Below are 27,939 nucleotides of genomic sequence, written 5' to 3' on the forward strand. Positions count from 1 at the left end.
TCTTACTTTTAGAAAAACGTAAGCTTTTAAACTCACAGGTTTTAATTTTCTTTAATAAACTGCTTCCTGCCCTGAGAGTGAATCTGCTTCCCCTGACCACAGAGACCCCCCACATGACCCCGCAGACCAGGGTGTCTCAAGGGCCCAGCTGCCCTGGCTGAGTGACCCCATCAGGGCCAGTAGGGGACTCCCTGCCAGGGAGCAGTGAGGGTCAGGTGGCCGTGGTGGTTCGGGGAACCTCGGGCCAGCTGGCGCATGAGGACCAGGGATGGCCAAACAGGTGGCTTGGCCGGCCCGGGCCTCACTTCCTCAGAAGGGTGGAGGCTGGGAACTGAAAATCTGGCACCAAAGATGGCCTCACAGCTGGTCCCCGTACTATATTGGTTTCCTTGAATGATTTCATTTGGTGGAATTTTCAGAATCATCCATGACCCCTTCAGTGAGTTTAGCTGGACAGGGGCTCTGCCTCAGCCTCTGGGCTGCTGAGCCCCATGAGTTTCCTAAACAAAGGACGGGAAGCCCCTGGCTGGGCTCCTGGGCCCCGCGAGTGCCAGGGGTCATCAGGTCAGGGAGAGCCGCACCCACCGTCCCCGTTACTCCCCTCCTCCTCCTCCAGGCAGGTGCTCGGGCTGTCATCAGGGCCCCCCGACCCTGGGCTCTCACACCCGTCCTGCTGTCTGTCTTGCAGGTGTTGGGATTTGAGATCGACGCGGTGAACTCTGTCCAGTTTTCAAATCACACAGGCAAGGCCTCGTGCAGCAGTTGAGGTAGAGCTGAGCACAGGTAGGTGGCATGGGCCCCTGGGAGCCAGAGTGCCATCCTCCTATGGACGAGGGCCTCAAAATGTCACCCTATACTGAGTCTGGGGGCAGGAGCTAGGGTTTCCTCATCCTTGATGTCTATTGGGTTTGGATCTCAGCTCTGCTGCTCTGGAGCTGTGTGACCTAGAAGAGGTGACAGGGCCTCTCTGTGCCTCAGTGTCCTCCTCTGAAAACCAGGGTGGTGATCCAAGGCCCAGCTTGGGGAGAGAGTTCCATGGGTGAACCCCAGGGCTGGTACCTGTCTAGGAGCACTGTCCTCCCGCGAGGTCAGCCCTGCGGGAGGCCTGTTCACACCCTGTCCACCAGGGGGCGCTGTGGGTGTGAGGAGGTCCCCTATGTTCCAAGGTGAGCCTCTAGGCAGTCTGGATTTTTAACACCAGTGCCACAGAGCGGGGCGTGTGTGCTCATGGGGACTCCGAGGACTTGGTTGCTCTGAGCACTGAGGGGTTGTCTGGAGGGAGGGTGTGCACCCCACAGCCCCGACCTGTCCTGTGTGGCCTCAGGGGCTGTGTGTGGAGTCCGCCTCACTCGCCAGGGTGACATGCCCCTGACATTGTTCTGAGCCCAGCAGGACGCGCAGGGTGGGCTGCAGCCCTGTGTGCAGGAGGGCTCCGGGGTGCTCCCAGAAGGGGTGCGGGAAGGCTCCAGGGTGCTCCAGGAAGGGGTGCCGGAGGGCTCCGGGGAGGTTAATACCTGGATGGGGTATTAACCTTATAACCTGGGGTGGGTGCCAGCGTCAGATGGAGCCTCTACTTGTCAGTAAGGGCTCTAAGTCCAGAGACATCCAGAAACTGATGGGCTCTGACTGCTGTTTTTACCATTCCCATGGTTTAAGTAAGAGAGCAAAACCGGCTTGCACACCGAGTGGCTGCATTTGCGCTTGAGGACTGCAAGGAGCCCCTCAGCACCATTGGAGATGGGCACGTCTGCCCATGAGCCCCTGCTGCCCCCTGCCGATTCCAGCAGGGCAGGGCCTCAGGCTGCAGATGTGGCCAGCTGCCCTCCAGGTCCTGCAGCTTCCTCCGTTTGTGGTTGGGTGGCACCCTGGGAATCTGAGACAGAAAGGCCTTGGGCTTGACCCAGAGGAGGTAAGATGAAGACCAGACCCCTGGGTGCTGGGCAGCCCTCCGGGTGCAGGGTGAGGGCAAGGGCGCTGGGGCTTCTTTTCACTGGGGCCCACCCCATGGCTTGGGGGATCCCCTGAGTGGACAAGTGCCTGTGCCCCAGTTCCCACCTCCAGACACCACGGGGGCTGGGCTGGCCCCGGGGGCCCCAGGTGGCCCACTTGGGGCTGGCTGCCAGCACCCTACATGTGGTCTTTGGACTTGGCTGGCTGTGCAGCCTCACTGGGGCTTCATGGTGCCTCTGTCTCAGGGCCACCGACTGAGGGGTGAGCCTGTAGGGGAGGCCTCACTTCACCCCTGCCTCATGGGCTCCTTACCTGTTCCCACCCTTCGCCCCACCACACCATTGCTCAGAAGCAAGGCTGGCGCCTCTCACCTGCCCCCAAGGTGTACGGCCCCTGGGCAGCCATGGAGCTGGTGGATGAGTGACAGCCCCTACCTTGCAGCCCTGGGGCCGGTGGAGCACCTCATGCCGCCATCTCTGTCCTCGCGTCACAGGCTGCGTAGGCGGTGTCCTGGGTGGCGGACCTGCAGGTCCTTGACTGAATGACCTTCATTCCTGGAGTGCGGGGCTTCTCACCTGCTCCCTACCTCCCAGAAGCAGCCGCCAAGGCCCCTCGTGCAGGAGAGGCGTACCGCCATGTCAGTGACGGCCAGCATCGTAGCCAGCACTGTGCTGCCTCAGCCCAGCGAGGATCTGTCGTGTGGTCCCATGTGGGACTGGCCACGCAGGCTCAGCCACGTGCTGTCTCTGCCCTGGGCCACAAAGCCCCATGGCCCTGAGCCAGGACACTTGAGCTAGCCAGGGTCCACAGAGGCTCCCCTACTCTGCTGCCTGCTGTGCACTTCCTGGGTGGGCAGTGCCCGAGCAGCTCTGAACCCTACTCCAGGGTCTGCCCTCTCCTCCAGGCTAGAAGCCCCCTCCCCCTTGTTATTTTTATTTATTTATTTTTGAAAATCAATTGTTACATTAAATCAATGTAATCAAAAACACACTTCTAAATGCTAATTATTAATTTTTGTATAATCTTCCTTTAATTGGACCAGAAGAAACTTTTTTTTGCGGGGGGGGGGGTGATGGTGGTGCTGGGATTGAACCCAGGGCCTTGTGCATGCGAGGCGAGCACTCTACCAGCTGAGCTATGTCCCCAGCCCCCAGAAGAAACTTCTTGACTTAAACATATTTATTGCCCTCCCCTTTTTAAAACAATTCTATTATGATATTCATGTATCATGTGATTAATTCACCCATCAAAGTGTACAGCCATTGGGGTTTTTGGAGGGTGGGGGTACCAGGGATTAAACTCAGGCACTCAACTACTGAGCCCCATTTCCAGCCCTATTTTGTATTTTATTTAGAGACAGGGTCTCACTGAGTTGCTTAGTGCCTCACTTTTGCTGAGGCTGGCTTTGTACTCGCCATCCTCCTGCCTAGCCTCCTGAGCCGCTGGGATTACAGGTGTGTGCCACTGTGCCCAGCAGTCTATGGGTTTGGTGTATCCACAGAATTGTGCAGCCATCTTCACAGTCGGTGTTCTAGAATGTTGCTATCATCAGAGCAGCACACAGTGGCGCACAGCTGTGGTCTCAGCAGCTCAGGAGACTGAGGCAGGAGGATCCCAAGTTCAAAGCCGGCCTCAGCAAGTTTGCAAGACCCTGTCTTGAAATAAAAATAAACAGAACTGGGGTGTTGCTCAGTGGTTAAGCACCCCTAGGTTCAACTCTGGTAGCTTAAAAGTAAATACAGGAATGAAGGAAGATTGTCAGCTGCTTCTCCCAGCCTCCACAGGCCTACTTTCCATCTGAATGGCTGCTGGACGTTGCTGTGAATGGGGTCAGGGACACAAGGTCTCCACATGTGGCGTTTCTCACTGAAGCAGCTGTCCGCGTCCCAGCCTGGGGTGCTCCTTGTCCTTCCCAGGTGAGCGGGGTCCCCCGGGGTGGCCACATTTTGTTGTCCAGCCATCAGTCGCACCTTCTGGTTGCGTCCAGCTTTGGGCTGTTTTGAATCGGGCCGTGGGACACTTCCATGCTCTGCAGTGTACACATCACCCAGGGGTGAAAGGTGATGGGGCTCAGGCTGCACCTGACCCCCAGCAAGGAGCCGTGACAACATGTGATGTGTTATCTGCTGGGAGCTCAGTGGAGACTGAGCGCTTGGGGTTGATCACTCCTCTGCCTGGACGAGGGGAGCCCTGGGGAGTCGGGGCCTGATGCCACAGGGACAGCCACCTCTCTGGGCCTGGTGGCCTCAGCCTCCCTGTGTCCTGCTGTCCCCAGCTGCAGAGTGGCTGAGCTGGAAGAGCCCTGTACCCCGCGTTCCTGCTGCTCCTTAACAGGCCTTGCCAGAGCTTCCTGTTCCCAAGGTTCCCGCCTCCAGCGGACAGCATGGAGCTGGCGGGGCTGAGGCTTGGTGGTTGGGACTGGGACACTGTCTTGTCACCTGGAGTTTGGAGAGTGAGGCAGCTGGTCAGGGGCTGCCAGAGTGGACTCAGGGAGCCTGAGTACTGGAGAGGGCTGGCGGCAGGAGTCTTGGGACTACCCGGGGGCGGGACTGCAGTGGGAAACCTGCCCCCCACTTCTCTGCTGCTGTGGGTGGACCAAAGGATCCGAGTGTCCCTTCTAGAAGGTTCTCGCAGGCTCCGGACCCATCTGAGTCACAAGAGAGGTGCTGGAGGCCCCCGGGACCAGCCTTTCGTGTTTGTCTGGTCTCTCTCTCAGACTCATTGGCTAGAGGAAGGTTTGCTTTGGCTCAGCTCAGACCCCAGGCTGGTTGGCTCTGGCGCTTTGGGGCCTGTGGTGGGGTGGCACATCACAGGGGAGCCCGGGGGGAGCGAAACCGTTCACCTTCTGTCCAGGAAGCATAAAAGGAGGAGACTGGGGGCCCACCGTTCTTCTGAGGGCATGCACCAGCGACCTAAAAGCCTCACTAGCCCCCCTGCCCCCCGACAGCACCATGCTGCACATGGACCTTTGGAGACATTGCAGATCCAAAATCCATCAGCCCAGAAGCCACCTCTCTAGGAATTCTGTGCTCTGCCGTGGGGCCTGTGCTTGGGACCTGGCTGGGTGCTGGCGGCTCACCTTCCTCCTAGTGAGCCAGGGGCTGAACTGTGTCCGCACTCTAGATTCCTGGGTTGCAGCCCTAATCCCCGGGACCTTAGAATGCGACTTTATGTGGATGAGGCCTTTAGAGGCACTAATTAAAGTTCATGAGGTCATGGGGTGGCCCTGACACAACTGTCCTCATAAGAAGAACACATCAGAGTTGGGCCTGGTGGTACGCACCTGAAACCCCAGTGGCTCAGGAGGCTGAGACAGGAGGGCTGCCAGTTCAAGGCCAGCCTCAGCAGTAACTTAGCAAGGCCTTAAGCAACTCAGCAAGACTCTCAACAACTAAAAAGGGCTGGGGTGTGGCTCAGTGGTTAAGCAATCCTTGACTCAGTCCCTGATACCAAAACGTATCCCTGGGTTAAATTCCTACTACCAAAAACAAAAGAAGAAGAAGAAGCCGTAGGACCCAGACGCACAGGGGAAGATGGCATCTGAACTAAGGAGAGGGCTTGGGAGAGACCAGCTCTGAGACACCTTGATCCCAGACTTCCAGCTTCCAGAATGTGAGAGAATGAGCACCTGAGGTCTCAGCGGGGTCTGTGTACCTGTCACAGGTGCCTGAGCACACCAGGACACAGGTGTGCAGTTGGAAGGATGTTTGAGACCAAGGGTCAGGAAGGACCTTTTTGTCTTGCACCCCGCACCACTAGGCCTGTGAAATTTTGGTGGCAGCCTCAGGTCTCCTTAGGAAAGCTAGCCCAGGGCCCAGGGGCATCCCAGATAGTGGGCAGCTGGAGCCTGGAGGGGCAGGCTCCTGACCAGCTGAGCTGGTAGCCAGGGGTCAGTCTGTTTCTGTCTGGCCGGTCCACCGCGTACCTGGGGTCCTGCACTTCCTTCTTCAGTCAGAACCTGAGGGTGCCTCTGCCAGGTGGGGCAGCCGAACCCTCGCATGTCCCTGGGGCTGTTCTGGAGAATGGCATTTGTTCCAGACACCTTAGGATGGCGCCTGGGAAAGCCAGGGTCCTTTGCCATGGGAACAGCTGTCACCACACAGGCCAGACACTCGGGGAGGTGTGTCACAGGGCCCTCATGCAGGGAGTCGGATGGTCTGACGCCTCCCACCCCTGGACTCTGCTGTTCCAAGAATCAGAACCGAAAGGCTGTGTGATCGTGTGTTCGGGGGAGTGAGTCGGGGACGCCAGGCCCCTGGGTGGGGGGAGTGGTGAGAGGTGGGGTTTCCACACTTGGCTTCCCCTGGCATGCACAGGTGCCCCCCAGCAGTGCTGCAGCGTCCTGCACCTCAGGTGTACCCCAGGTTGCGGGCAGTCCTGGAGTGGACACCTTGCTTGGACTCCTGTTGGTCAAGGGCAGGCTGGGCACTTGGGTCTGTTTCATGTCCGGCTTGGTCTAAGGCTTTCCTTGTCACTCAGTAACCTTGTGGTGGAGGTGTCGGGACAGGGTGCCCAGTGCTGGGTGAAGCAGCCCTGTTGATGCCCAGGAACACAGTGGGGACCGGATCCGGAGATGGGGGGAGGGCACTGAGCCACTCCTGCAGAACCTGGGGAGAGGTCAGGCAGCCTGGCTGCCCTTCCCACTCAGGACCCCAGTTCTACCGGACACAATTGCAGCAGGAACTGGCCAACAGAGTGTGCAGACAAGGGTGCAGGACCTGGGGCTCTCAGGGGCGCTGGACACGTGTTGGGGGCCTGCTGGGGCACTGTGCCTGGGCTGCCTCACTAGGCCTTGTGCAGCTCCAGGGGAGGGCTGCCCACTGGGCATCCCCAGGGAGGGTGGGCTGTTGTCCCTGGGCTAAGATGGCCACCAGAGAGGCCTGTGCCACTACGCCCTTGGCCCCCGTGCCTCAGGCCCGTGTGATCTGCCGCCCCTGCAGGCTACACCCACTGGAAGGGTCAGGTGCTGAATGCCCATGTACTGCAGGAGCTGTATGAAGGCCTGAAGCTGAACAGCGTGAACAAGTACGACTATGTGCTCACGGGTGCGTGCCCAGGGCGAGTGGCCGCCAAGGGCCAGAGCCCCCTCCCCAGGCTTGCACCTGGTCCCTGCTTTCTTCAGGGAGATTCTCAGTGCCCTAGGCATGTCACATCCTTGGTGACCTTGGGCCTGCCACTCTGGGCCTGGCTTGGGTCCTGGGTGTCCTGGGGCCATGGCGGGAAGCACAGGTGGGTGTTGGGGGTGCTGCTGGGCTGGAAGGGGGCCAGAAGGGACTTTTAAAAAATACCTGGTTAAAAGTGATACGTGCTCACTATCGAAGGTAGAAAATAAAAGAAAGGAAGAACAGTCGTCTGCTGGTCACCCAGGGGTCCATTCATTTCAAATGTTGCATTTCTTTTGGGAAAAAGAAAAAGGCCTGGTCTCCCTCCATGACCCTGGACTGGTCCCACGCTGCCTGGGCACAGGCCTTGCTGTGCTGTCCAGGCCCTCGTGGTTGCCGAGCAGCTGTACTAAGAGGGTAATCTGGCTTCTTCCCCCTGAAGGTTACACCCGGGACAAGTCCTTCCTGGCCATGGTGGTGGACATCGTGCGGGAGCTGAAGCAGCAGAACTTCAGGCTCGTGTACAGTGGGTGCTGGACCAGCCTGCTCTTGGCCCGAGTGGCCAGGGTGCACCTGTCACTCTGAGTGGGGTTGGCCTGGAGCACAGGAAGGGAGGCCCAGCTGCCTCCTCCTGGCCACCCCTCCTGCTCTGCTCCTGGCCAGTCAGCTTTGTCCACTGGTGTCCAGGAGAACCTTGTGGCTGTGCAAAGGAGCGGGAAACATTTCCTGGGTCTTTCGGGCGTGTGAGAGAGAAGAATTAATGTGCTAAAAGTTGGGGTCCCCAAGATGTGCCTGCACATGACCCTAAGGGCATGGGCGTGGGGTATCACGCAGGCAGGGCCAGGCTGCAAGGGGGTGAGGGAACTGGCCACGTCTGGGTGTGTCTGCATAGAGCAGCCCTCCTTCGTGGCCAGGCAGCCCTGGGCCCATTCTGCCACCTGGAATAGGGCCAGTGTCGTCAGACTTGCAGACTGAGGACCTTTTTCAGGGGCATGGTGACCCTGTCCCCCCGGTCAGTGGCGGGTCTGCCTCAGCTTGTTGCTTTGTCCATGCTGCTGTACAGGCCAGTGCCGGGAGACCTGGGTTGGCCTGTCCATGGCCAGGGAGGGGAGGGACTGCTGTGCTGGCTCAGGAGCCCCTCGATGCTCTTCCATGTCATTTGAGAAATGGTGCAGATGCTCCTCAGTTAGGTCAGAGTTAACCAGTCGTCTTAGACAAGGAAACACAGGAGCCAGGTAGCCGGGGACAGCAGGGAGCTGGTGGGGGTGCCTGGACTGGCCCACCCCGCTTCACACCCACGCGTGGTCGTAACAGCAAGCACTGGCCGCTGCTGGTGGAATATGCAATGGCACAGCCACCACGGAGAACAGTCTGCCAGTCGCTCATAAAGTCACGTGCAGTCACCTTGCGACCCAGCTCCCTCCCTGCCGTGGGTCCAGAATAACGGAGGCAGACCCTCCACCAATTGTGCACCGTGTTAACAAAGGTGGAAACCACCAGGGTCCACTGATGGTAAAGTGGACAGGCACAGGGTGGTGTGGAAGGCAGAGCCCGAGTCAGCCTTAAAAGGAAGGAAATGGCTGTTGGGGTGGTCATGCCCGTGATCCCCGCAGCTTGGGAGCTGAGACACGAGGATCACAAGTTCAAGGCCAGCTTCAGCAACTTACTGGGACCCTGCCTCAAGAACTAGGGCTGGGGATGTGGCTCAGTGATGAAGCACCCCTGGGTTCAATCCCTGGTACCAAAAAGAGAGAGAAAGAAAGAAGAAGAAAGGAAACTCTATGACCCAGTAAGCAGCCAGTCTCCAGAGGGCAGATTGGATTCCACATAGATGAGCTGTGGGGATTGGGAAAGTCAGGGCCTGAGGGTGGCCTGGGAGTGGGGAGTCCGTGTGTGATGGAGGCAGTGTTAGTCGGGAGGAAGGGGAAGGTGGCGGTTCCCCTCGTGGATGCCCTTACGGCCCTCCTCCGTCTGCCCACTCACCGCCTTACTGATGTTTTACCACCACGAATCGTGGGGCTGGGGGCTGAAGCTGGGCCTCACTCACACAGCCAGCACTCTGCTGCTGAGCCCACCGGCCCTTACAGACATCTGGCAGGGGGGTGGCATGAAGGGGTCAGGGGTGCCGGCACCACCAGGCTGACCGGCGGCCTGTGTCTCCGCAGTGTGCGATCCCGTGATGGGTGACAAGTGGAACAGCGAAGGCTTCATGGTAAGTCTCGGTGCTGCCGTGAGGTCCTGGCCTGGCCCCGTGACACCCAGAGACAGGCCCACACCTCAGGGCCTGTGGGGGAGGCTCGGGGGCCAGTCAGGCTGTGGATAAGCCCTTGGGCTCTGCGGCACCCTGTTCCTGTAGCCCCAGGGCAGCCGCAGAGCCAGTGAGCAAGCAGGGCACCACCTCCCAGAGGAGGTCACACGCAGACACTGAAGTTGATTTCCTGTGTTGAAAAGTGGGTTTTGCTTACCTTTGCCCCTAAACATTTAATAATTAAAAATCATTCTTAGCTCACGAGCTGTTCAAAAGTAGGCGGCGAGACATGCATGGTGCAATGCCCCTGCACAGGACAAACTGGACCAGGTGAAGTCCATCCTGTGGCCCTCACAGAGGTGGGGACACAGAGGAACTCGGGCCATCCTGCCCGTGGGTTTCAAGGTCGGCAGTTTAGCACCTGCACCGTCTTGCCTTCTGCCCGCCTGTGGGCCTGGTCTCTCTTGTGTGCTGGGAGATCACCGGGCGCAGAAGCTGAGCATGGTGTCCACTGGCACAGGGCACGCCTGGCAGCTGCCCTCCCTGCCCCACTTGGTCGGTGGCTCATGGGCTTCTGGTTTGCTCAGTGTTCTCTCAGGCACCTTCCCCGGGGCCTGTTTTCTGGAACCTGGCTCCAGGCCTTGCCTGTTCCTGGTGCTGCTCCCTGTGCTGGGCTCAGGATGCTGGAGTTTGGGCCCTAAAGAGCCGAGGCCCGTCCAGTTCGTTGACTAGGACCTGTCCTTGTTTTGATCAGGTTGATTTTTCCTTGTGATCTGAGTGCAGCCTAAGAGTGAGGTGACGTGTTAGGTTCAGAGGTGGAGAGAACCCACAATCTCAGGTTCCTACACGGATTTAAAGGAGGAATCCGATGGGGTCAGACCCAGTTCCCCACTCATGCTAGGCAAACACACTACCTCTGAGTGACCTCCCAACCCTTTTTACTTTTTGAGATAAGATCTTGCTAAGTTTCCCAGGCTGGCCTTGGCCTACTTTGAGATCCTCCTGCCTCTGCTTCTGAGTAGCTGGGATTACAAGCGTGTGTCATTGTGCCTGGCTGAATAAATCAGGTTTTTTGTTTTTGTGTGTGTTGGTACTAAGGATTGAACCATTAACTGCATTTTGCAGTCCTTTTTATTTTATTTTGGGAGAGGGTCCTGCTAAGTTGCTAAGGGCCTTGATGAGTTGCTGAGGCTGGCCTCAAACTTGCCATCCTCCTGCCTCAGCCTCCCACGTCGTGGGAGCTCATAGGTGTGCACTGTGGCACCAGCTGAAAACCAGGTTTTGAAGAACCTTCCGTTGGTATCATGGTCCAACTTGAGGCAAGAGCTAGGGCCTGGGTGGGCTGGCTGCGCCCCACCCATTCTCAGCACCTCCCAGCTTGTGGCTGGAGCAGTGGCATCTGGGGGCTCTCTGATCACCAAGGCACAGGTACATCTGTAGGGGCCTTGGCTCTCCAGGGAGGTCCCCAGGCTACATGAAGGGGAAGGATTAGAAACCAGCTGTTCCGAGGCAGCTGGGAAGTACCCATAAACAAGCAGAGTCATTTCACACCCTCATGTTGGACTTTGGCTTTGGGGTCCTTCTTAAAGAAATGTGGAAGCTAAAGAATGCTGTTAGGTCAAACTGTTGGACAATTTAAGACAAAAATGAGTTGATCGTGGGTGTGGCTCACGGCCGTGGCTTCCGTAGATACCAGAAGATGTGCGGGTCAGCTCCCAGACCCAGATGCACCCTGGGCCACTCTGGCCAACCCTGGCCTCAGGACCCCTCTCCCCATCCTCTGGGTTCTCCTGTTTCTCCGCGGCCTCTCTCCTCCTCTGTGCTCTGGCCCACTGTCCCCTGGCTGAGACCTTCGCCCACCTCCCATCCCAGACCCCTGTCCCTGGAATTGCCCTTCCTCTGCCCACCCCAGCCTCCTGCAGGACCCCTTGCCCTTGTGTCGGCCTTGCCCGATGCCCAGTGGCGCGAGCCTCTGCAGCGTGAGTGAGTCCCCCTTGTCTCCTGTGCTGCTCAGTACGTTCCCGAGGACCTCCTCCCGGTGTACAGAGAGAAGGTGGTGCCCGTGGCGGACATCATAACCCCCAACCAGTTTGAGGCCGAGTAAGTAACCCACAGGGCGGGCCTCAGGATCCTGTGCCTGCCCCTGAAGTGTCCCCAGAAGTTCCCCACTGGGGTCAGGTCACCCCGAGGTTGCCACCTGCACCTGAGTCACAGTGGCAGACTCGCTCAGGCCCCACCTGCTGGCCTGTGTCTACCCGAATAGCCAGGTATAGGAGGGGGACGCTCTGGCCAGCGGAGGGCGCTGGAGGCTGGACATGCCTCCAGGTGGGGAGCCACAGTGGTGCCACAGGCAGGCAGGCCGCGGGGTCTCTCTGTGGAGTTCAGAGGGGCGGTGGGCCTCCTGCCCAACTAATTGAAGGACCAGACACCTGGGAAAGCCAGTCATCAGGCTGCGGAGCTGAGGCTGCTCCTTCTTGGCCATGAGCTGGTCCCTCCGTCCCTGAGGCCTGTCATCCACAGGTGTGGCCCCTGGACTCTTGGTGGCCAGGGATCCCTGACCTAGCCCTGTCTAATCTGGGGGGTGATATCTCACCTTGACCCTGAGCTGTTGGTACAGCGATGACCGTGTGAGTTCATGAAGGGTCTGGACACTGGGCCCTTCACAGGGGCTGTGTACTGTGGCGTGGGTCACTGGGGCCCTGTGGGGCTGTTCCTCTCCACTGTGAACCGTCGACGCTCAGCACAGCTGGAACCTCACAGCAGTGCAGTGGACAAGAGTCCCCTTAGGACCAGACACCACCCCTGACCCCAGCCCACCTGTCTTCCAGGTTGCTGAGCGGCAGGAAGATCCACAGCCAGGAAGAAGCGCTAGCGGTGAGGAGACCTGGGGGGCCGTGCTTGTGGCCGGTCACACTGTTCACGGCCGGAGGGTGCAGCACACATCTGGGGATGGGAGATGGGCACCCAGCTGGGCTGGCTCTGGCCTCGGATGTGGCTGCACCCAGCCCTCTGATCAGCCAGCTGGCCCTTGTCCCCTCCTCCTCAGCCGGCGCTGGCAGGGCCGCGGGTGGCAGGGCCCAGGCTGATCTGCCCTGCCCGTCACAGCAGTCCTGCGAGCCCTGCAGCTGCTGGGACAAAGTGCCAACGCACAGTGGGCCGAAAGCAGCACACCCCCGGCACCCTGGGGCTCAGGTGCTGCAGGGCTCCCTCTGAGGGTGCCGGAGGGCCTGCTGGGCTGGGAGGCAGCAGGCCTCACCACGGCCTGTGCAGCCTGTGTGCACTCCTTAGAGGGCCGCAGCCTGTCCTTGAGATGTCCCACCCTGCTGTGACCTTTTTCTGAGGCATTGGGGTCAGGATCACAGCATACACATTCAGAGCACAGCCCAGATGGCCGCCTGCCCCCAGTGGTGCTGCAGGCTAGGGTCCTATGAGCTCGGCAGTCACCCCCGAGGCCTGCAGCCCCCCAACAGTGACCTCAGGCCCACACCTTCCTCCACACCGAGAAGAGTGGTCAGGAAGCCGGTGGCAGCGGCGCCTGGGCTGTGAGCTGTGCCCCCTGGGGTTCTTTCACAAGGCCACCTGCCCTGGGCTCCAGAGACCAGCAGGGTGCATGTGTGGACAGGGGGTTCCAGGACAGGCTGTTCCCAGGTCAGCCCACTGGCAGGCTGCCTGGTGCAGCGGGGCTCAGGCAGGAGCGGGTGCGGCCCAGGGCAGACTGCTGTTCCCGTGGGCACCCCTCTGGGACTTGCCACTTGCCCTCAGCCAGCACAGCCCTGGGGGATGGTCTCCACCCTCGAGCTGCCACTGTAGTCACCTCCATCCTTTGCTTTCAAAGCAAAAGACAGACCCTAGGTGGCGGGTAAACAGCAGGCAGCTCAAGCTCTGGAGCCACAAGTCCCAGGTCAAGGCGCCTGGGGAGGGCTCTGTGCAGGGGCGGTGTCCTCCCGGCAGAGTGGCAGAGCAGGGGACCTGAGCTGGCCCCGGTTGCCCTGTCACTAGGCCCTCACTCCCAAAGGCCCCACCTCACGGCCCCAGGGGACACATTCAAACCCAGGCCTCAGCTCTGAGCTCTGTTACAGTCCAGTAAACATGGGCGGGGTCCAGATGCAGGTCCCCCTGACCCTCACAGCTGCCGTCTGTCCCTGTCACACAGGGCCACTACAGTCAGGGTCTGACCCAGGGCAGACCCCTCCCACTCAGGCCTGGCTCCAAGCCAGCACTGCCCAGGGCCTCAGCTGCTGACCTGGGCCTCAGCTGCTGACCTGGGCAGGCTCCTGGCTCTGCCCTGGCTGGGCCAAGGGGGTGGGTGTGCACACCCAGGAGCCTTCTCTGTGACTGGGACGTGCTGGTTGGAGTGGGCATGTGGCATGTCCACTGGGCTGACGTGCTCCCTGTGCCACCGCAGGTGATGGACGTGCTGCATGCCATGGGCCCCGACACAGTGGTCATCACCAGCTCCGACCTGCCTTCCTCACGGGGCAGTGACTACCTGATCGCACTGGGCAGCCAGAGGATGAGTAAGTGATCTGGCCTGAGTGCGTCTTCTGTCTTCACGGCTCAGGGGACATTTGGCCATCAGGGAGTGTCGTGTGCTCAGTAGAAGGAACACTGTCCTCAGCTGGTGGTAGATTTCCTGAGCACTTCTCATTGCTGAGGAGGGTCAGCTGCAGGAGGCTCAGGGCAGGTGAGCAGCCCTGGACAGCACAGCTTTTATCAAGTGGCCACCTGGAGCTGGGCCGGGCCTCGATCTCTGTGGGAGCGCCTTCTGCTGGGCTGTGTCGAGTGGCGATGTGAATACCACCTGGGCCAATTTTCTCTGAACAACATTAGGGTGACAGAAGGCCGGGTCCCCTGCTGGGACAGTGAGGGGAGGGGTCACACCCACAGCCCCAAGGAGCGTTCCCAGGTGGCTGCCTCCTTGGCACCTCTGCCCCTGGGTACGGTGTGTGGGCACACAGCTGAGGACATCCAGCAGTTCCTGTGCTTGGTCAGCTGCACCTTGTCCCTGAGGCCATCCTCACTGTGGCTTCTGTCTTCCACTTTCTCTTTAGGGACGGGGGTGGCACTGGGGACAGGAGGCAGCACAACATGCTCTCAGAGCCCCAGGGCACCAGGAGGCCACCTGCGCTCTGTGTGAACACCCCAAGGATGGGCAGCGCTGGCTGCCCCCTGTTGCAGGGTTGATCCTCCTCTGGCCAGGGAGTCTCGGGTCAGCTATTTGGCTTGTCTTCTCCTGCAGAGAGGCCTGATAGCACCACAGTGACCGAGCGCATCCGGATGGAGATGCGCAGGGTGGATGCTGTCTTCGTTGGCACCGGGGACCTCTTTGCTGCCATGCTCCTGGCGTGGACACACAAGCATCCTAACAACCTCAAGGTCAGCCGTGTGCCCTGCACAGGGCCTTTCAGCAGGCCCAGGGGTGGGAGGGGCCTGGCCTGAGCAGCAGCCCGAGTAGGAGGAGGGGCTGCTGGGCTGTGGGCTCAGGACCCCCCTCCCACAGTGAATCTGCCCTCTCCCTGGCTTGGGAAGTCGGGGTCACAGTGCTGTGGGGCAGGAGGAGAGCACTCAGGACCCCGGCTGGGCTGGTGTGGGGCTCCGTGGTATGGCCCTTGCAGGGCGTGTGCCAGGCTCTGGGCTCCGTCCCCAGCATGGCAAAAACAAGAAGGCTGGGTCCCTCCTGGGTCAGCCAGGTCTGCCAGGGCAAGCCCTGAGTCCAAGCAGCCTGCTAGGTGCACCCTGGGGCCACTGTGTGGGGCCCTGCTGTGACTTGAAGGTCTGAGAGGCTGCAGCCAGCCCCCCACCCCAGGGACCGAGCCAGAGCTGAGGACAGAGGCCCCGGCAGTAGGTCGCTGCAGGCCTTGGCATGGAGGTGTGCTCCCTGGGGACCCTTGGGAGTCTGTCCCACCTGCTCTGTGCAGTTGAGATGGGCGGCCTTGCTCAGGCACTGCTGGGTACAGTGGGTCAGTTGCCACTGACCTAGTGCACAGGGTGACGTGTCAGGGCCTTTTTCATGGAAAACTCGATTGAGTGCAGAGCTCAGTGGGGGCTCCTCCTGCGCTGTGTGCAAGAAATTGCATCATGGGTGCTTATTGGGTCACTCCTGTCTGACACCCTGTCCACTGACGCCAGTGTCCTTCGTGCTGTTGGGAGCAGAGTTGGAGGGACTGTGGGGAGGAGAGGGCAGGGGAAGGATAGCAGAGTTGGAAAACTCCCTGCAGACCCGCCCAGATCCCTTTGGGTTGGGGCCCGCCATCCTGTAGAACACTGTGAGGGCCAGAAGGGACAGCCCTGCCACCGTGGTGGTGTTCTCTGGGAAAGGCTCCTGGAGTCAGCTCTGGTTGTGGCTCCCTGATGCCCTCTGCTGGGCACCCAAGGGCTGCAGGTCCCCTGGGGCTGGGCGCACTTCTCCAGTAGGTCAGTACTGCCAGGTGTCTGGCTCCGTGTTTATAAAATGAAGTCCACTGTGGCCTTCGAGTGGCAAACCACTGCGAACCCTGAGCTCAGGCTGGAACGTGCAGTGCCCTCACTGTTTGTCCCCCTCCTGCCTCCTTCAAGGGTAGAGTGTAAGCAGGACCTGCCACCAGTACCTGGCTGTGGCACCTGCATCCTATGGTGCAGGGTAGCAGACAGCTGGCACCTGGAGGAGGCCTCATTTCCAGGGCTCGGGGCTCTGGGGGCCAGGCCCTGGGTTCACCCGCCCAGATACACTCAGGGAATGAGTCTCACGCCCCCACACCCGCTGGATCCCCCTAGCTTTTCACCCCCAGGCAGCAGTGATGATGACTTTGGCTGCCTTGGGGACAAGCGTCCTTCCCGATGGCCTTGACGGTTAACTCCAGGAATGATTCAGCTTCAGGGATTCTAGCTAAGCACCTGCTGCGCACCAGGCAGCACTGACTGAGTTCCTCTGTCTGGTCATTTAATATGCAAGATTCACTTGCCACCTCCCGGGTGCTACCTTCTGTCACTGTGACAAGATGTCTGAGAGGACAAAGAGAAAAGGTTTATTTGGGGTCAGTTTCAGTCCATGGTGGGTTGGCCCCGTGCTCTCGGGTCTTGGTGGCTGATCACGGTGGGAGTGTGGGGGAAGAAGCCACCCACTGGCAGGAAGCACAGGAGAGGAAGAGGTGGGCATTCCACCCGCCTTCGAAGGACACACGCCGTGATCTCAGGCCCCGCTGGGCCCGCCTCTCAGGCTTCCACCATCCCCAGTTGCCCCCCAGGATGGGCCTGAGCCCTAACACATGGCCTCCTGGGACAGTCCTGTGGTCAGTCCTGGGGGCTCCCATGTCTGGGGCCTGTGTGGTGGTGCTGCAGAAGAAGTGCATGTGAACACCCCTCCAGGCAGCAGTGGTCAGCTCCGGGACGCAGCCAGGGGCTGGGCCACAGTGTCTCTCCCTCCCTGCAGGTGGCTTGCGAGAAGACCGTGTCGGCCATGCACCACGTTCTGCAGAGGACCATCCAATGTGCACGAGGTAGCTGCCCACAGAGGGAGGCCCTGTTGGGAGGGCACAATCCCCCTGCAGCTGCAGGTAGCAGCCGGGGGCGGGGGCCCTGGTGGGTAGCCCTGTCCTGAACCTGGAGCTCAGAGGCTTGGGGCTTAGAGATGGGGGAAGCTCCCAAGAAACCCACAGGGCACCTTTCTCAATTCCACTGGCTTAGACATGGGCGGGCGCGGGGACCAGGGCAGGCAGCTCCCGGGCCACCCTCACTGGCCCTTGTTGGTCTGCAGCCCAGGCTGGGGAGGGACAGAAGCCCAGCCCAGCACAGCTGGAGTTGAGGATGGCAAGAAGGACATCGAGGACCCAGAGATCGTCGTTCAGGCCACGGTGCTTTGAGGTCACCCACTCACCCCAGCGCACAGCATGTCCCTGTTTTCATCCTTGTGACAGTGTGACGTCTGCCTTAGTGCCATGACTGACTTGCCTTCCATCTGTGAGTGTCGGGCCTCGTGGGTCCCAATGGAGAAACCTGCCAGTGTGCTTTTCAAAAGTAACAAGATCACGGGAATTTGTGATCCGGAAACCCGGCCCTCCCCCAAAGCTTCTGGACTCCTGACTGCCCTCGGTGGGCCGCTGGCTGCCACTGCCCCACGGAACCCCTGTCCCGCGTGGGCTGGGCCCATGAAGGCCCCTGTCCATGTCTTGGATTGCGTAGGGTCTCAACCGTGAGCATCTGGGAGAATCACGCCAAATTCCTGTATTTTCCTTGTTGTCCCCTCTCGGTTCCTGCGCTGGAACTGTCCTAGTCTGCTGCGTGCCGGGTCCCTGGGGTCTGGCCTCACGCAGCTGTACAGCTGCTCATGTGCGCACGCTCAGACACACTGGCGTGTGGTCACCGCACAGGGACCTCTCCAGGGCCCAGTGAATTCCAGTCAGTCTGCAGTCCTCACGGGTATCAGTGGGACCTCCTGTGACTCGGGAACAACTTCTGGGGATCTGCCATGTGTCGGGAGGGACGTGCTGGTGCAGCAGGGCCGCCCCTGGCCAAGGCAGCTGGTGGAGTTGGAGAAAGGTGCCCTGTGGGTTCCTTGGGAGCGTCCTCCATCTGTCGTGTGCCACTTAGGCCGTGGGTCTGCTGCCAACCGTGGTGACGCTGCATGGGGCCACGTGTGTGGGGTGCAGGACGAGGTGGTGTCCGCTGTCCCCTCTTGCCGTTTCATTCCCCTTCTCTGTCTATGCCGGCTGCTTGCTGGAGACAGGCGCTGGAGCACGATGCGGGAGGTCGGCTCAGACCCGGCGGGCTGCAGTGGTGGAGGCCAGCGGCCCAGCACCAGGCCAGCTGTCTGCTGCTCAAGGCAACCTCCCTGGTTCCACCTTGTCCTCCCACCCTTCCTTCCTGCACCCCAGTTCTTGGGGGTGCCAAGGTTTGCCTTTCCTGGCACTTGCACCCTGGGGAGTGGGGTAGCTCCTCCAGGGCACCCGGCTCCATGCCCATGGTGGCCCCTTTCCCAGAGCCCACCCCCGCTCAGTGCGGTCCAGTGTCTTCCGGGAAGACCCTCCTCCAGGTCTGCATTCTTCACCTTGTTGGAAAATGCCCCAGAACCAAGGGCGCCGGGCCCCATGGGACTTCAGCCCCCTCACACCTCTCTGACCCCATGCAGCTCCCATTCTGAGGTCAGCACTCCCTGGCCACGGTTGACTGGCTCTCTGCCAGGCCACCAAGCCGGATGTGTTTGCTGCCATGATTCCTGGTCCCAATGGCAGACTTCTCCCAGCACAAGACCCACTGGACCCGCAGGAGAAGGAAGGCTGTGGCCAGAGCCAGGCAGGGAAGACCAGCCAAAGTGACCAGGGGCCTTTGCATGGCCTCTCAGGAAAGTTGTCACTGCCAGGTGGAACCAGGGACCCAGTGCCGGCAATGAGGACAGCTGATTAGTATCCCTTTCTTTCTCCTGTCCCCATCTTTTTTTTCCCTTTATTTCCTTTCTTAACACGAGAGCAAGTGTCCAGCTGGAGGAGGGACCTACCTGTGTGTCCCATCCACACCGTGGGGAGACTCAGGCTGCTGGGAGCCTGGGGCATAGACCCAGCTGTGTGTGCAGAGGACCCGAGGGGCCGCACTCTGCAGGCATGTGGACGCTCTGCTCCTGAGCGACACCTTGGGGCTTAGTCCAGGTGAGGGTGAGCCCCTCTCCTTCCCGCAGTGCCCTGTGGAGCTGCCTGTAGCATCATGAACCTGGCCCTGGGGATAGGAGGGGCCCTGGCTGGAGCCATGTTCCAAGTGGGGCTCTAGGTGTGGGACCCATGCTGAAAAAACGTTAAGAAGGCCGGGTGTGGCTCCGTGGCAGACCTGGCCTAGCCTGTGCGAGGCCCTAGGTGGGATCCCCAGCCACGCACCACCCCCGGTAAAAGAAGAAAAAACGTTAGCTTCCTCGCAAGGAAGGGTCTGGCCAGCCCACCTGTGAGTGCAGGTCTTCAAAGTGGCGCTGCCACCGTCCCGGTGCTCCTGGCCTCGTTTCCACACCACAGGTGCTGCCTCGGGTCCAGATCCACAGCCTGTTGTCCAAAGTGACCGTGGGCTTTGGTAGTGATTGTTGATACAGCTCGGGTCCAAGTTAGAATCCAGGCTTATTTTTACTTTCCATAGTTTTAATGACATCAGAATCATAATCGTAACAATCCGAGGTGAACGCTGTGTTAGCCCAGTGTTGCTTGCTCGATCCTAGGGGGTAGGATTTTAAAACTTTCTTAATCCAGCTTTTCAAGCCTTCTGGAGACTGCAAGAAGGAATTACAAAATGTGATCCTTTTTTAATCAATTTTCAATCATCGCCTAGTCCTGCCAAGGTAATTGTGTGCCTCTGTGTTGATTTTGCAATATATACCAGTAATTGTAAAAATGATGCTTTGTTTCACGTCCTGTCCTTAAACTTGTCAGAGACTATTTTGGGACGTCTACCTTTACGACGGGCTAAGCCGGGCTTGGCTGAGCTGCTCCCGGGGTCACCTCAAAGCAGGAACACTGCCTGCCAGGGAGAGGCTGCCCCCACCCCCCAGTGGTGGGTCACCTCCACCATCACCCACAGTAAGGAGACGCCCCCTGAGTGGGCCTCGGGCCGTCAGGCCCTGGGAGGAGGCAGGTCACTCAGGGCCAGCAGGCGGTGTCCTTGGTCACTGGCTTCCAGAAAACTCCTGACCACAGTGTCCATGTCCTGTTGCTTCAAGCCTCATATCTCTCTTAAGTTGAAAACTACAGAAAAAAGCAGGTGAGAGTGTTCTGGGCTCTGAACTCTTGGTTCTTGCAGCCCTTTAGGGGCCCACTTCTTGGAGGCCCTGGGTCCATGTTCATGCTGCCCAGAGAGCCCCTCGTCTCTCCTGCTGCCCAGCAGCTCCCAAGCACCTCCTTCATGCACCTCCTCCTTATGGGGCAGGGTCCCTCAGGATCCTTCCCAAGATCCTGGCTTTGCCCAGGGAGAGGGCACTGGGGTTTGTGTGGACAGAGGGGGACAACTCTGGTGGTGGCCCTCACGTGGCCCAGACCACTCTGCCCTCAAAGTGTGGCTCCTGGGTGTTTCTACCCCTCGCCCCTCCCTGCGGGCCCAAGGGGGCTTCCCACATGGCCTCTTGCACCGGATCTCCAGGAAGCTGGGTCCTTCAGAGGAGCATGCCACACAGAAAGTGACCCCAGAGCCAACTAAGTGGGCACTCAGAAGAACCCCTGGCCTGGAGAGCATGGTTCTGGGGGGCCAGATTCACTGCCCAAAGGTCCTTCATGAGTGCTGAGCCAGGGCAGCCTTGAGCTGGGTCCTGGGGTCTGAGTGAATGCTACCCACAGGGCCCCAGCACAATGGAGGGCCTGGGTTTCAGCAGAGCTTGGCCAGGCGCTCATATGTCACAGGCAGGCAGGCGCCTTGGCTGCAGCTGCAGCAGTGGAGGAACAGCTGGCCACCTGCAGGTGGGAGGGTGTGGGCTCCTGCCTGCCCACCATGCACTTCCAGCCTCAGCCAGCAGGGGGCACAGAAGGGCTGGGTGGGCAGAGGCAGAGGTGGAGGTGGGTACCTGGCCCAGCCCCTGGTAGATCAGACATCAGCCGCTTTTCTGGGGAATTTGTTTCCTTCCCATGTAAATCTTCCTTTTTGGAGATGGGAGCCAGGCTGCAGCCCTGCCGCACAGCAGGAGGGCTGGGGCGGCTAAACGCTGGCCTTCGTAGGGTGTGTGTCTCCTGTTCTGCAGTGTGTTCTGGGTGAAGACTGATTAAAAACATTCCGCCTGGCAACTCAACCCAGTGCGCTTATTTGCTTGGAAGAGATGAATCAACGATTTCAGAGCTGACTGCATTTTAAGACTTCATATTAATAGAAAGTTATTCCTGGAGGTTTTCTTGCTTTCATGGTGGCAGAAAAAACATGGGTTTAAAAAGCATCCCCAGCTAGGCATGGTAGTGCACACTTGTGATCCCGGCTACTCAGGAGACTGAGGCAGGAGGATCCCAAGTTCAAGGCCAGCCTTAGGAACTTAGCAAGATCCTGTCTCAAAAGATAAAAAGGACTGGGGTGTGGCTCAGTGGTTAAGCACTCCTGGGCCCTTTATTTAAGAATAAAAAGTGTCTGCACTTGGGAGCCAGGTAGCAGGAAGCTGTGGTCACCATCTCTGATCTGCTGCCTGAGGATGACCCCTGATGGTGAACAGTGCTCCTGAGCCCGAGTCTCTCCTCTTCCCTTCCCCCAGACCACTGCAGGGAAGACTCTGATCCTTCTGCAAATGACACCTTTTGGGGCAAGGAGATGCCTTCATGAGGCCATGGGGTGCTCACCCTGGCCAGGAGCCACCGCCATCCTAGAAGTCAGTTTGGAACAGCTGGCCAAGGGGCGCCCCCTGGTGGCAGAATTGGGTAGGTGGAGTCAGAGCTCACCACCCTGAGGTCCTGTGCTGGGGAAGTTCTCCCAACAGCCTCTGGCTGATCGGGGAGCTCCTGGGGAGAGCCTGCCCTAGCATCCCTCCCACCCTGTCACCAGGAAGGCCATTGGTGTTGCTCTCACCCAGGACCCAGCTCATGGTGCAAGGAGGATGGGTGCTGGGGCTGGTGGGCCTGGCAGACTCTTCCAGTGTGCTCCAAAGAGTGGCGGGGAGGAGGGAGCCAAGCTGGGCTCTGAGCTCAGGCCAGGGGTCCCCTCCAGGTACCTGGGCTGTCTCCTGGATGAGGAGGTGGAGAACAAAGGGATCTCTTCATTTACTGCACGTGGCTTCTAAGGGTGAGAAGCCGCAGTGGCCCTGTGAGCGCTGTTAACTTGACAGCTGTCCTGAAGCAGACCCATAGTTGGGGTCCCCCCAGTTATTGCAATTACTGCAAAACTGGACCAACGGAAGACTGAGGTGCTGCTGGGGCCACCTGCCCCTGCCGGAGGCTCCTCTGCCCTTGGAACAAGGCACCTCTCGCCCCACAGTCCCCGCTGCAGCAGGAGGGACAGTCAGGGGCTCAGTGGTCTTGGTAGCCATGTCCCCAGCCCTGCTTGCTGTCTGTGTGGGTGTCAGTGACACTAGCCTGCAGTGCCGTGCGGGCCATGCTCCTGTTGACTTCGCTGATCATCCACAAATAAGTATTTTCACGGCCAACGTGTGGAAGGGTGATGAGCTCCCTGGAGCACCTTGATTTCATTACTGTGCCGTGCTCAAAGCCACGTGGCCTGGCTGGCCAAGCAGTCACTGCCTGCTGTCACCCAGCCACTGGGCCTGGTCACTGCCGCTGATGGTGGCACCTGGTTCCTTGAAGATCTGCCTCATGAGGGAAGAGCCAGGTCCTGTTCAACCCGAGGACCCGGCTCCCCTCTCATTCTGTGCCCTGTTCTCTTGGGGCCCTGGGCCCTGGGGCTCCCTGCAGGATCCTGAGGGCCAGCCTTGGGCCTTGGCCCTGCTCGTGGGCTCCTTCACTCCTAGATGGTGACTTGCCGGCTGCTGGCCTGGTGGGCACTGTGATCTCATGGCACCTTGCCTGTGTGTGACACTTCAGCAAGCGGCAGGCTGACTCAGGGGACCCAGACACCTGCCGCACATCCAGCCTACTTCCAAGTTACTGCCGCTGGGCACCTGGCAGGGCCCTCTGGCCTGGAGCCATGGTCTGGGGTCAGTGTGTCGAGGCCCTGCTGCTGTGTCTCCACAGACACGGCTCTGTTCTCCTACAGTTCCACAGGCCAGAAGTCTAAAAATGGGGCACAGGGTTAGTGCCTGCTGGGGGCTCAGGGGAGGGTCGTCTCCTACCTTTCCCAGCATCTGGAAGTGCTGCGCTCCCAGGCCCCCTCTGTGTCTTCCATCTCAGGGACTCAGACCCTCCTGCCTCTCTCTTGTAAGGTAGTGACACTGGACCTCCCAGATAACCCAGGGCCACCTTCTATCTCAAGACCCTCGATGCCATTCTCACGGGTTCCTGCATGAGGATGTTGACACCTTGGGGCCATTATCTGGCAGACCACGTCCACCACGGGTTGGGGTGGGTCCTGACTTGGTCACCCCCCCCCACAAGCACCTGAGCAGCGGATCATACTTGGCCCTCAAATCTCAACCATTGCAAAGACTCCACCGGGCTCTTGCTGGTATGGTGGGGAAGGCTGGCGTCCACCCAGGTCCACCCCGGAGCCATGTGGCTGGGGACTTTCAAGCCTGGGTCACAGCCAAAGTGACATGAAGGGCCTCCCCACTGTGCCAGAGCAAGGACAGGAAGGGGAGAGAGGCAGAGGGTGCCAGGGAGCGATGAGCAGGCTGCAGAAGGTCGCCTCTGGTGACTGCAGGCAGGGCTGGCCGCAGCACCTCCCCCGGGTCAGAGCCCTTTGTGCCTGTTCATGCCCACGAGCACCCTGCTCTTGCCGTGCGCCCGTCACCCACCCTCCACACCAGAAGGACCTCCTTCGAGACCCTCTTGTTCCCTCAGTGTGCCACGGGTGGGGCTCCGGGGTCGTGTCCTCTCAGCCCCACCCTACCTAGAGTTCCACCTGCACACCTAGAGCTGCTGACTGAGGCTGGCCCAGGCCTCACCCCTCCTGTGTGGTGGCCCTCAGCCCAGCCTGGAGGTGGCTCCCAGCCAGGGGGGCCAGGAGAGGACGGGACTGGCCTGTCCCTCTGCCCTCTCTCTTCGTAATGCGCTCTTGAGCTGTGATTCTCGTGCTTGCGGTTGACCCATTCCAAGTGCAGAGTCAGGGTCTGCTTCTAAGGTAGCTCTGCTGAAAGGGACTCAACTTAGACCTGGACAGGGGCTCCCCAAATCCGGGGATGTCCCTGAGCCTCAAGATCTGACATTTTTGGAAATATGGTTTTTGTGATCTAACTAGATGAGTAGGATGTGGCTGTACAGAGTCAGGACCCGAGACATCTGGTGCCTCCCAAGAAGGTGGCCGTGTGACTGCGATCCTGGGCCTGGCAGCTATGGACAGCTAAGACAACAGGTGACTTCCAAACGAGAGTCCCTGTGGGACACGGTGAGCCCCTGGGACCAGGACTGGACCCTGGACAAGGCTGTGGGTCCCACTCCCGACCTCCTGTGCTCCAGCAGCAGGGCTCCCCTGCCCACTGCTAGCGGGGAACCCAGGCAGGGCCCGCAGAATGGCACTTTCCCCGTCTGCCTCCAGGCCCTGGTGCTCTAGGGCCACCACCCCCGGGTGCCAGCAGGCAGGCAGCGCCTGGTGGGGGCGGGCGCTGTGCATTAGCTGGAAGGGGGTGCTTATGGGTATAGACGCTGCCCTGTGGCTTAGTGACCTAGTGTCCCGCAAAGGTAGTGTCCCCACGAACACAACTTCTTTGGAAAGGAGGGTGGTTGCGGATGGCTTAGTCGAGTCTCTGGGGTACCGTGGCCCCTCCTCCAATGGCTGTGTCCTTAAAAAGGGGAACCTGGACACACGGAGGCCTCAGGAAGACAGGCAGGAGTACGGCAGGCAGCACCAGGAACCGAGGTGCCGCCCAGGTCCTGGGAGGGAGCCCAGCCCTGCATTTTCGGTCCCTGGCCTCTGGCACTGGGGAGAGCAAGGTCCTTTGTTCCGTCCTCTCTATGGTGCTGGTTCCTGGCCCCAGGAGGGCGGTTTGCTCAGCGTCGGATGTCCAGGCCAGGACCCCCTGCCCAGGGTCTGTTCTTGGGCTCTTGGAGGGCCAGATGTGCCCACAGCCAAAGCAGATGAGGCAGCCACGCCCTGCCCACCCCCATCAGCGCCCACCTGTGTGGCCAGGTGGCCTCCCTCTGCTCTCGGTCTTCATGGCTCCCCCGGCTCACCCTCTGGCCACACATAGAACCACCCGTCTGCTGCACAGCAGCTCCTGACCCCAGACTGACCCCCTCCTGACCCCCGTCCTCAGACTGGCAGAACTGAGGTTCCCAAAGCTTTTGATTCTGACATCAGCCAGGGCAGGACAGAAGCCACCCCACAACTCCATGTCCCAGCAAAGGGAGGTGATCAGGCTGCAAGCCCGTCGACTCCCACTGGTCCTGTGAGCACCAGGGTCCCTGGAGCAAAGCCTCCCGACTTAGGCATCTCAAGGACCCCACGGCTGGCTGCAGGCAAAGCCATATCCGCAGGCATGACCCTGGCTAGATGCGCCTGGGCTCCTGAGGGTGTCACCTGGCCAAGCCCCTACCCTGCCTCCCTGGAAGGGCCGGTCCTGCCAGTATCCAAAAACCTCAGGGACATCTCTGTCCCTGGAGTGCATACCCAGAGGCCACCACACTCCCCAACTGGCTGTGGTCCTTTCTTCTGGGAGATCCTGAAGCTCAGGCCCACCCCAGAGGAGTGACAGCATGCTCGTCTAGCGACCTGGTGACCCTGACAACGCTGCTCTTGGATTACTTGACCCTGTGGGCACACAGGTGAGCACTCCATGGGGAAGAGGGGGGAGGAGGAAGGGGACAGGCCCCCACTGCTCTGCCAGCCCAGGCCAGGCAGCAGCCTCCTGAGGAGAGGCGGGGCTCACCTGCCCCATTCCAGCTGCCCTGGGGGCCTCTCCTTGTCCTAGCAGGTCAGCCTTCCCCAGAGCAGTTCCGGCACACGTAAGCCTCTCCACCCAGCATGCTGCGCAGGGCGCCGGGTGCCTGGGTTTTGACCTTGCTGCTCAGCTCAGCACCAGGCCCTCGGCCGGCCTTGTCTGAGCTCTACCTTGTCATGGGGCCGCACCTGCTCCCACAGCACCTGCAGTGTCCTTTAAGCGCCCCGTGAAGGGGCTGGAGAAGGTCTGGGCAGGAAGGCCGAGTCTGGTCATCTGTGAGGACAGCCCACACATCTTGCTCTGCCTGCTGTCCTCACATGGTCTGGGAGAGGGCACAGCTGTGGGAGGGGGCAAGGGAAGGACCTGGAGAAAAGGGTGTCCGCAGGGCTGCTGTGCTGTGGCTGTGGAGCAGCGTCCAGCTGGGTGTGGGCCGTACCCTACCTTCACCCTCTGCTGCCGCTGCCAGGAGCCCTAAGGGAACTGTGGACGTGCGCCTGTCCTGGAGCATCAGAGCCCAGGTCTGCGGTCGTCTTCTTGCACAACGTGCGTCCGGTGATGTTCTTGCTCTTGTCTAAGGAGAGTCTAATGTCACCTGGACGGCTCACCCTGCCCCGTGACAACACTGTCTCTGATGGCAGTGAGGGCGTGGCAGAGGCACCTGCTTCACTCCCCACAGGCAAGGACACCGTAGCCTTCCTGGCTGCCCACCAGACCCCTCTCCTATAGACAGAACTCAGCACAGCGGGTGGGCAGCCTGCTTGGCCAGAACGGGGACCTGGGGCCTGCAACATTGCAGGCTCAGGGTAAAGTGACATGACTGTGAACCTGTAGGGTGGCTGAGAGGGTGACGGGGGCTGGGGACCAGCACTGGGCTCAGCTAGGGGCTTGGGTGAGGTCTTGGTGCTCAGGGTGGGGTAGCTCCTGGCCAGCATACGTCTGGCGTGTCTCACTGTCCAGGTCTGGGTGGAGACGGTGCCCACACGGGGTGCCTGAGGGGCGCCCCCACAGGGGAGTTCTGTGTGGAAGCAGAGTGCACCCCTCACAGGGGGCCACGCTCCGACCAATCCTCACACCTGCTGGAGCTGCCCGCACCTCCTCCCCAGCCCACCACCCAGACTGGAGCTCTGTACTAAGCTGGAGAGGCCTAGTCCCTGGGGGGGCCGCCTGTGTGCCTGCTGCCCTGGCTTCTGGTGCCATTTGTCCCAAGTGCAGGACACTTTGTGGGAGGCATGAACAGGACCCCGCGTTGTCCTCAAGGCTCTCCAGGACTGTGAGGGTGGGAATTGGTCCACTCTGGTGTCCTGCCTGTGGGTGGGACTCCCCACCCGGGCTTCAGGGCCCATCATCCTGAGGCCTGGACAGGACTGGCACTATCCTTACTGGTCCAGGAGCTCGACCAGTGTGACCACCAGGCTGCTGGGCACCTGGACCTGCTCTGGCTGTGACAGGACTGCTGGCTTATCCAGGGGAGTCCACTGCAGGGTATCCACAAGGCCCCTGCCATGAGCAGGCCCCTTGACAGTGCTCACCCAGCCTGGAGCCCTCACTCTGCCACTGCTGGGTGGTCTCAGCAGGACAGTCCCCCAACCCATTCATCCTGAGTGTCCCTCCACACAGCCATCTGCCACCCCAGAGGGCGGTCATCGGAACAGCCCACAGTATACACGGCAACACAACCTCGGTCCCCAGCAGGGGAAGCCAGCTCGCCTTGTGATGCCGGCACCACTGGGGCAGGTGACAGCTGCGGGGCCGCTCTGCCCCCGTCACCTGGACTAGACCAGTGCCAGTCTCCCCTCTCCAGAGGCACTGACACGTCCTGCTCCCACGGCCTTCTAACTCCGAGCCGGGCTGCTGCTCTGGGCTCCCCAGTTCCTCTTCCTGTGCCTCCTGCTCCCTTTCTGGCAAAGATGGGCGCTTGGCCCTCCCCAGACCTGAATGGCATTCGTCCACCCGCCTTCCCCTGATGTGTCCAGGCAGTGGGAGGTGTGGCCTGGGGTGGCATGTTATCAGTGTTTCTTTCTTTCCTTACTTTACAGCACTGGATGGAACCGGGCCACACACATGCTATCAGCAAGGGCTCTGCCAGTGAGCCGCTCCTCAGCCCTCAAAGCGTTGAGTTCCCGTGGAGGGTGAGACACCTGCCCATTACTGACCCAAGGTCTCACTGGGCTTCGTCACCCGTGACCTGGACAACCTGGGTCCTGCAGCCACAGCCCTGACACACATGCCCTAAGTCCCAG

At 60.2% G+C, this 27,939-nt stretch overlaps 1 pseudogene; it reads left to right on the plus strand.

Annotated features, from left to right (window-relative positions):
- The first annotated feature begins 427 nt into the window (after nt 1-427).
- LOC143410639 (pyridoxal kinase-like) lies at nt 428-17,138 on the plus strand (annotated as a pseudogene).
- The last annotated feature ends 10,801 nt before the right edge of the window (nt 17,139-27,939 follow it).

Source organism: Callospermophilus lateralis, chromosome 11 (genome assembly GCF_048772815.1).
Source record: "Callospermophilus lateralis isolate mCalLat2 chromosome 11, mCalLat2.hap1, whole genome shotgun sequence".
NCBI lineage: Eukaryota > Metazoa > Chordata > Mammalia > Rodentia > Sciuridae > Callospermophilus > Callospermophilus lateralis.